General features: G+C 40.0%; 1 protein-coding gene across 1 annotated transcript in view; it reads left to right on the forward strand.

Annotated features, from left to right (window-relative positions):
* The first annotated feature begins 1,133 nt into the window (after nucleotides 1–1,133).
* Nucleotides 1,134–9,879, forward strand: part of LOC139763503 (glyceraldehyde-3-phosphate dehydrogenase) — a 44,497-nt gene continuing 35,751 nt past the window's right edge. The window contains exon 1 of the mRNA XM_071689636.1: nucleotides 1,134–1,176. The gene's annotated coding sequence lies outside the window, so the exon portion shown is untranslated. The remainder of the gene's footprint in view (nucleotides 1,177–9,879) is intronic.

The raw sequence follows: 9,879 nt of genomic DNA on the forward strand, positions 1-9,879 counted from the left end.
GAAAGAGAGAGAGAGAGAGAGAGAGAGGATACAGAGTCTCCGTCAAACAATTTCTTAAACCTCTGAAGTCCAACTCTCCCAGATACTGAATGTAGCGCAGCACTTCCTCCACCACTACGGGTGGAGTATGTATGATAATATCATGGGACTCCCGCCTGTAGTGGCGATATAAAAGAAATCCTTCGTAATCATATTTATGATAACATACACCTCGCTTGCCTCTAGCCTCACCCCTGGAGATACAGAGGATAACAACTTTAAAATCTATTAACATTGTTAAATTGTTATACCAAGTTGAATTGTGTATCATTAGAGGAAATTATATATATATATATATATATATATATATATATATATATATATATATATATATATAGATAGATAGATAGATAGATAGATAGATATTAAGGTTTAATGCGAGGGTATAATAATCTATCGATGCTTACGTCTTAAGGTACGGGCCACATTAAAAGCACTTCAAGTGGTATTAGAATCAATCTATTTTAGTATTTTCTTATATAGACTCAGTTGTTTGTGTATTGTCTGATATTGGTGAGTTTATTTGGTTATTATGTGTTATAGAGGCGCTTCTAACGAGTGAACGAATGTGGCTGATACTCCGGCCGGACAACCACCCCCCCAAGTCATTTGAAAGATGCTTTTAATTTTTGCTCTTAATGAAGAAAAAAATTTAGTATCCTATCATTTCTTACTTTAAAGGAATATTATAAATTTGTAATTGTAAGATATACTTATTTAAACTAGCAATTATAAAAAGGAACCCTTATATTAACGATGAAATTGTTTCATAATACCTTGGCAGAATCTATTTTCCTAAAAAAATGGTTGTGGCATTTCTATCTTTATTTTTGGGTGCTCATTTATGTAACCTACAATATAAAATGTGGTTAAATCAAATGATTATTACTATGTATTTCTGTAGTAATTTTATAACAAAATATATGAACTAGACGTAATATTGAATTAGCTATTCCGGTCAAGGGCCCTCACCCCTCCATTAGAGCCTCACTCGTGGAGTACAGCCGAAGGGAGGAGACGTGTTGGTTGGACGATCAGCTCTTCAAAAGTTTGTCTTGATAAGTGCGCTTATTTCCTTACTGGATCATTCATCACCCGTCCTCAGAATATATTCTGAGCCTACCAGAAGTAACAACTGTGAGTATAGTAGAGTAGGAGGGTTCATTTTCGGGAGGCAAGCCGGGTTTAAAAGTTGCTCCTGACGGCGCCATGTTTTGTGTCGTTTTTAATAGTTACGTTACAGACTCAGCCACGGTCATGATAAGTTTGTCGAAGGTTAGACTAAGTCAGGACACATCGGGGAGGGGATTTAGGGATATGGCAATACAACAGAATGCCTCGATGATTGGGAAACGTGAATTCCCAGCCGACCACCTTACAGCAGTCGGTATGACATGTAATAACCACGAAATTGTTTGAAAATTGGTGTATACTTATTGCATCAACCTATGACAGTTAAGTAAGGGATGTTGTAAGTATAACTCATACACACAATCCTACGTATTTAATGTAGGAAAACCAATTAAGGTGTTAGACTATTGTACCCCAATTGGATGTTCGATAACTGTGTGGGTTGTAATGGTTGTTAGCGGGTACACAGTGGTGTACTTTGATCAGTTTTTCCCACTTGTAGTATCATAAACCCCTTGTGTAAGGGCTGTTAACCTACATTCTTTGGTTTAACATTCAAGTTTGATTTGGAGAGTTTGATACTTTTCACTGGAAGTTAACTAGACGCATTAGTGAATCAAGTGCCATCTCTGGCTATGGGGTTTTATACTTTTTTCTTTCCACCAAATTACTTTTCCGCCTGGTGTAGTTTTTTTTTTTTTTTTTGTTACTCTGAAGGCAACGCAAGATGAATAAAACCACCATGCAAACATGATTAATTACATTGAAATGAACATTTGAAATGAACATATTACTCAAGCATATTGGGGCATGTGGAGCTTCATGGCTGTGTTCTTAAGTGGCTCCTGTTCATAACTCCTTTTCGTCCATTAACGACGAAACCGAAATTTACCCCCTTTTGAACTCGAATGATTTATTCTGTTTTCGTACCTTTTATTTTTTTTTTTTTTACCATGGTGGATGATTAACAACGACACGTTTGGTAAATATATTTTCTTTCTTTCTTTCAAACTATTCGCCATTTCCCGCATTAGCGAGGTAGCGTTGAGAACAGAGGACTGGGCCTTGAGGGAATACCCTCACCTGGCCCAATTCTCTGTTCCTTCTTTTGGAAAATTAAAAAAAAAAAAAACGAGAGGGGAGGATTAGAATGCATTAATGTCTTTTATCAGTTTAACTCAACAAACACTTTTATGAGAATCGTTAGTTTGGTGTAGTAGTAGATTTACCTTAAATTGCGCAGCAATATTTGTTTTGGTTTTTTTTTACCCCAGCTTTTGATATCTTTTATTTATTTATTTTGCTTTGTCGCTGTTTCCCGCGTTAGAGGTAGCGCAATACACACTGCTTTTGATATGTCTTTGAATTCGTGGCTATACCTTCTGTCAGCAGCAGGATTGTGAATGGCTGCAGCACATTTGAGATTAAGGAAATGATGAGAATGATGGAAATGAATGCTTTATTTCAAAGAGATGACGTTAAGACCTTAAACCTGTTGCCTTTAGATAAGAAATGACAGTCATTTGTAAGAACTAACACGCACATGCAGATCAAAGTAATAGCACATTTTCATTGGTATTGCGAGGTAACGCTCTGTAGTGTTCATTGGCTGTATGAGGTAACGCTCTGTATTGTTCACTGGCTGTTCGAGGTAACGCTGTATTCATGGGTAGTGCGAGGTAACGCTCTGTATTGTTCATTGGTCATGCGAGGTAACGCTCTGTATTGCTCTGTTAAAGCGAGGTAACGCTTTGTATAGTTCATTGGTAATACTTGGTAATGCGAGGTAACACTCTGTATTGTTCATTGGTCATACGAGGTAACGCTTTGTATTGTTCATTGGCTGTACGAGGTAACGTTCTGTATTGTTCATTGGCTGTACGAGGTAACGCTCTGTATTGTTCATTGGCTGTACGAGGTAACGCTCTGTGTTGTTCATTGGTCATACGAGGTAACGCTCTGTATTGTTCATTGGTCATGCGAGGTAACGCTCTGTATTGTTCATTGGCTGTACGAGGTAACTCTGTATTGTTCATTGGTCATACGAGGTAACGCTCTGTATTGTTCATTGGTCATACGAGGTAACGCTCTGTATTGTTCATTGGTCATGCGAGGTAACCCTCTGTATTGTTCATTGGTCATGTTAGGTAACGCTCTGTATTGTTCATTGGTCATGCGAGGTAACGCTCTGTATTGTTCATTGGCTGTACGAGGTAACTCTGTATTGTTCATTGGTCATACGAGGTAACGCTCTGTATTGTTCATTGGTCATACGAGGTAACGCTCTGTATTGTTCATCGGTCATACGAGGTAACGCTCTGTATTGTTCATTGGTCATACGAGGTAACGCTCTGTATTGTTCATTGGTCATACGAGGTAACGCTCTGTATTGTTCATTGGTCATACGAGGTAACGCTCTGTATTGTTCATTGGTCATACGAGGTAACGTTCTGTATTCATTGGTCATACGAGGTAACGCTCTGTATTGTTCGTTGGTCATACGAGGTAACGCTCTGTATTGTTCATTGGTCATACGAGGTAACGCTCTGTATTCGTTGGTCATACGAGGTAACGCTCTGTATTGTCTCCCGCGAGGGAAGGGTTTGGTGTGCGGAGCCGCCATGGGGGCACTCGTTCACTACATAACTGACACTATTTAGAGGAGGATCAGAAACACGAGAATGATTTCAAACGACTTAGACCACCATTTGGCGTTCGTTTCTCAACCACTCTCGCCTTGTTTAGAGCAGTTTTCCGGTATGAATGATAAACTCTCGCCTCTTTACATGAGCCGTCGTGCGGTTGCGAGGACGAATTAGGTGGTCGGTAAAGCCAAGTTTTGGCTTTTAAAATGCCCAAGTAAATGCGTGGACCATCCATTAGGTAAAGTTGCGGGAATCCCACAAAAGCTGTACAATAAATAAAAAAAAGAAATTCAGATGCCAGCGTTCACATCAGGTAATCATCATTAACTGCTAATGATAATGTTATTAACCCGTTATGACTCGATGAAGAACATGATTAGTGTGTGTGTGTGTGTGTGTGTGTGTGTGTGTGTGCTGGTGTTTGTTCTCGTCCTCGCTAACGTAGGCATCACGTTCAGGGGTTAGATTTGCTGTGTACGATGTGGCTGGCGGCGGGTATGGCACGTCTTCAGATCACAGCTTTGCCAGCCATACTTGCCTGAGAGACAGACATTAACCTGGATCTGCTGCTGTGTGGCTGAGGGAGAAAGCGGGCGGACTGCTGCAAGCCTAATAGCAGAAAGCGCCATTATTATACAGAGATGAGAAATGAAATTGGCTTAACTGGACACCATGGACGGTATATATATATTTATTTTTTCTAGAGAGATGTGACGAGATAATTGGGCTCATGAAAATGAAGAAGAGAAAAAAAATATTGTTAGCTCGAAGCGATGATGCATTATGCGAAGGTTTCGTCAGTTGGCGTATGGTTAAAGACGTTTGGCTTTCGGAATCGTGTAAAGCAATGGCAATTGTGACATGAAAATGCAGTGTATTAGAAATATCCTTTTTATGTCGGTGGAACCAGGATGTAACAAGTGGCAGCCAGACCAGGGGTGTGATTGTGGATGGAAACGATTGTTCAAAAGGAATGGTTGGGTGGTAAGGCTCGCTCGCTTGCCTACCTTACCCCCCCGCCCGCGGTCGTTAAAGTCGTATGTAACAACAGGTTGGGTCGATGCATTAGGAAATGGCTTGGGCAGGAAGTTGTAAGAGGGAAATTGGGAGTAACGTTCAGCCAAGGGAGATCATTCGCGGTTTCCGTTCGTTTAAGGAGCAAGAGAAAGAAGTAGTGATCTACCGTTGTGATCCGGGCTATCGCGTTGTGTGTGCGGGAGAGTACGGCTTTGAGCTGCTGTGGTTTTGAAATTTGACGAATTCAAGTCTTTATTCAATGTAGATTACTAAAAAGTAATGTCTGTAAAGGAGAGGAGAAAAGAAATGTTTCTCAATAGTAAAAGCTTGAGAAAGATGGCAGTCGGTGGTTGTCGTAAACAACCTCCCTGGCTCTGAATGGCTTCTACAGCTCCCGTGATCTGACAGGAAGTCGAGGCCCATCTCTACACGGTTTTTACCGGTCCTCAAAGGTGAAATTTTGCATCTAGTTCTTTCTTTGGGAAGATCTGTGATTGGATGTCGTTACAGTGACGTGAAGCATATCGTCTCCATTGTATATATATATATATATATATATATATATATATATATATATATATATATATAATTTTTTACGGCATTAACTTTCACATCACGAAGCTGCTATGGTATTTTGACGAGTGTATGAAGAAATTTGCATTGTGCACTTGCAGATTGTACAAGGTGAGTGGGATTTATTACGGCACATGTACTAAAATGTCATTTGATTCTGTAATAAGGATCACATAAATGTGAAAATGAAGATCTCGCCCACTCTATTATTCAGATTCAAGTAAAATTAAGGTAATGAAGACGCATCCTTCGTTTGATAGTGTAATCATTTGGTCATTTCAAGAATGGGGAAGGTTTAATACGGGAATATATATGCTCATACAAATGTGTTTTTGTGGTGCATAATGTTCCACAAATTGCGTACAGTATTGAAATATGTAGGTTAAGATGGTCACTTTTAATCACAAACAAAGGATCTTTCATTCAAGACAGTTTCTATTGGTTTGAATGGCATTTGTAAATACCGTTGAAATTGTACCATTATAAGATCTCTATAGTTTACCCTAAACGTTTTCTTTAATGAAACACGCACACACATTGACACACAGCTCGGTAACAGGCGATACTGTAATAAAGTGACGTACCTATTTGAAAATGTTAATCATGCCAGTTAACCTTTATTGTTTTGTATTCCTCGCAGGAAACTATATAAAAGAGCAGTTTTAATGCACAAGATACCATTTTGTTGGCATCATGCCTGGAGATAGACATACAAGCCAAAATGTAGGCTCTGAAATAAGTGAATTAGACACGGAGGTTAAGAATGAATATTACTCCATTAAGAAAGAACATTTGTTTTCATGCCCATAATTTAATGGGGAACAAAGACATTTTTTTTTTTACCGTGTTTAATGCGTTGAGGCATATAGGACGACGCGAAGAATAGGCACAGTGAAAGTAAGTGTGGAGTTGCCCAACTATGCTTGGAGGAATCAGTAGAGAACATAAACTTGTTTGTTGAAGAAACTAACACAGGAAATGGCGATATATATATATATATATATATATATATATATATATATATATATATGATTTATACTTAATCGCCATTTCCCGCGTTAGCGAGGTAGCTTAAGGAACAGAACTGAGCTTTTAGAAGGAATATCCTCACTTAGCCTCGCCATTTCGAGACAGAAACCGTTTGTCAGAGTACACAGGAATTCCCTTCTTTTCTTTACCATACCGTGTAATGGATGTATTATTTAAATCAATTGTCAACCTAAACATTTGACCGATTTTATGGTTGAATTACCATTTATGACGAGCCTGAACGGTTGCTGAAATGTTCTAACAACGAAAAGTGCGAAATTTGAGTTGTTCTTCACCCAGGTGTACACGTCCGTCAGAACTGTACTCTTGGGTACTAGGGCATGACACGTAACATGACACCAGTTCATATAGCAAGCAGAGATACGGCCAGACAGCATGAGCGAGAGGAAAATGGAGGTACGTGTCGCTGGGAAGGAAGTTGGTTCATGTAAAGTGTGTGTTTGACATGTCTGGATCCCCTTATTGGTCCTTCAGTCTCCGTCGCGTGTTAACCGGGTAAAGGAATGGATATGAATTTCTTCAAGACGTTTGGTTAAATGCTACCAGTGGTTGAATATCATACGTTGCAACGTGGGAATGAACCAGTTAGCCGTTGTATGACTATAGTAGTTCACAAAATCCATCCAGCAAGTCTTTATGTACAATTTTTTCTCTTCTGCTGTAAACTCATATAACCCCGTCCGGGAGACGGCGAATCTGTGCCTTTTATTCGCTTTAACCAGAGGAAGTACTTTCACTACCCTGGCGGATATATTTTGCTTCCTGAATTTCTCCCACTTGATGGTCTTCCTTTATAAATGTTTTGCTTCCGTTGTGTGTGTGTGTGTGTGTGTGTATATATATATATATATATATATATATATATATATATATATATATATATATATATATATATATATTCTTTCAAACTATTCGCCATTTCCCGCGTTAGCGAGGTAGCGTTAAGAACAGAGGACTGGGCCTTTGAGGGAATATCCTCACCTGGCCCACTTCTCTGTTCCTTCTTTTGGAAAATTAGAAAAAAAATGAGAGGGGAGGATTTCCAGCCCCCCGCTCCCTCCCCTTTTAGTCGCCTTCTACGACACGCAGGGAATACGTGGGAAGTATCCTTTCTCCCCTATCCCCAGGGATAATATATATATATATATATATATATATATATATATATATATATATATATATATATATATTATATTCCTATGAGTCCACGGGGAAAATGAAACACGATAAGTTCCCAAGTGCACATCCGTGTAATAATCACATCATCAGGGGAGACACGAGAAATATAACAGGAATTGTTAAAATTTCCAAAGGAAGATGATGACAGTTGGTGAGGAGTGTGGATTAAGAGATGTGGGATATGTGGAGCAAGAATATTTTGCGTGGCGTTTGGTTAAGAAGAATAGTATGAAGTGTGGGTCAAGAGGGGGATGGTTTTGACCAAGTGGTGTGAGTCAGTCGGTGTAGGAGTGTTGGTCTAAACAGGTGGTGTAGGCTGTCGATACAATAGGTGGATTGGGTTATAGATTAAGATGTTATGGGTTGTAGATGAGGAGGTGGAGTTGACTGGATCAGAAAGTGGTATGGTTTGAGGATCCAGAGGTATGGATTGTCGATCAAGAAAGGTGTTCTTGGATGTCGATTATGTGATGTGATGTTTGGATTCGATGCTGTGTGACATGTGGATCGCGAGTTGTGTTGTATGGAACAAGGGAGGTGTGGGATGCAGATCAAGAACTGCAGGGTACAGATCAAGGGATATGTGGGGTGCAGATCAAGAGAGGCGTGGAATGTGGATCAAGGGAGGTGTAGGGTGCAGATTAAGATATGTGGTATGTGGATCAAGGGTGGTATAGGGTGTAGATCAAGAGGTCTGTGTGGATTATCTGAGGTGTGCATCAAATGGCATGTAGGGTGTGGGTCAAGGGAGGTGTGGAATGCAGATTGTTGATCAAGGGAGGTGTGGAATGCAGATTGTGGATCAAGAGAGCTGTGTATGGTGATGCGAGGTGTGGGTTGTGGATCAAGGGGAGGTCTTGGTTATAGACTGAAGAGGTGTGGCGCAAGAGAGAGAGGTTGGGAGGGGTACAGATCAAGAGAGGTGTTGGATGTGGTTCATTGGAGGTGTTGAGTGCATATCGAGAGGTGTGGGGTGCAGATTGAGGTTTAATGTGTGGATCAAGGGAGGTGCGAGTTGCAGATCAAGAGAGGTGAGGGTTGTGGATCTTGGGAGGTAGTGCTAGGTATGGATTGAGGGGAATTGGTATGAAGCTTGTATCAAGATAAGTGGTGTACGATATGAATCGAGAGGTTTAGATGGAGGAAGAGAAATGATGTCGGAAAGTGGAGCAGGGTATGCTAAAAAGGGAGGTGATGTAGAGTGTAGATTATCAAGAATAACTTTACCCAACCTGCCATTTAATGAAGGTGCTCATGGGTTCTTTTCTAACCATTCCTAGCCTCATTGTTCATGATGTTTTATTCATTATTATTACTATTAGTAACACTATAGCTTGATCAATATATGTAATATTTTGTAAAACTGTTACAATTGTATCCATGAAAACTAGTCATTGAAGTTTCATCAGTTAGTGACTGACATTGGCTGGGAATGGAACCCTGTTTTTATCATATAAACCTGCAATTACTTGTACTAATATCTTTAAGGAACATAACCCTTGTTATAAGTGAGGGAGACCAGTAAAATTAATTTTTTCGGTTGCTCATCATTCTGACCCTATATTCAATTGTAGATAGTGGTTTGTGGGCAGCCAACGATGAGGGAGGTGTATATTACCAGTCCTACCCACCTAGGTATCAGGAGGGTTAGTGATGGCTGTGTAGTGAGCCAGCACTTCAGTTGTTGTCAAGTTGCACTCCTCTGACCCAGGTAGCTGTCTTTTCTTTCTGCCTCACCCACATATAGATTGCTGGCATTCTGTCCACATACATAGGCTCTCCTTGTCACAGTTAACACGTTCTTCATAACTAGATTTTCCTGTGGCGAATGCTGTGCTATCCCTGCCTTTTGGCAAAATGTTAGGAGCAATAAATAGTAGTATTAGGTAGATACATTAGGTAGTGGTAGTTGGTAGGAACAGTAGGTAGGAACCTCTGTAAACACTGTGCTAGAGTTGCCCTCTGCCAGTGGCCTGCTAAGGGTGAGGCACTTAGAGGCTAAGAAGTGGCACTACAACTGGAGTTCACTTGTAATAGACTCTGTTGCCATGGCCACCCTGAGGGACTTCCAGAAGATGTAGATAGACAGGTGCAAGTAATTTAGTGAATATTGCCCCACAGCATATGACATCTACCAGTGTTTAGAAAAAAGAAGTGAAGTGCTTGCTAACCTAAACTTACCATTCCTCATTGAGCATCATTCTCCTTTGAGATCTTTGTCAAAAGTTAAAAACTTGTATAGCCC

Source organism: Panulirus ornatus, chromosome 47 (genome assembly GCF_036320965.1).
Source record: "Panulirus ornatus isolate Po-2019 chromosome 47, ASM3632096v1, whole genome shotgun sequence".
NCBI classification, from domain to species: Eukaryota; Metazoa; Arthropoda; class Malacostraca; order Decapoda; family Palinuridae; genus Panulirus; species Panulirus ornatus.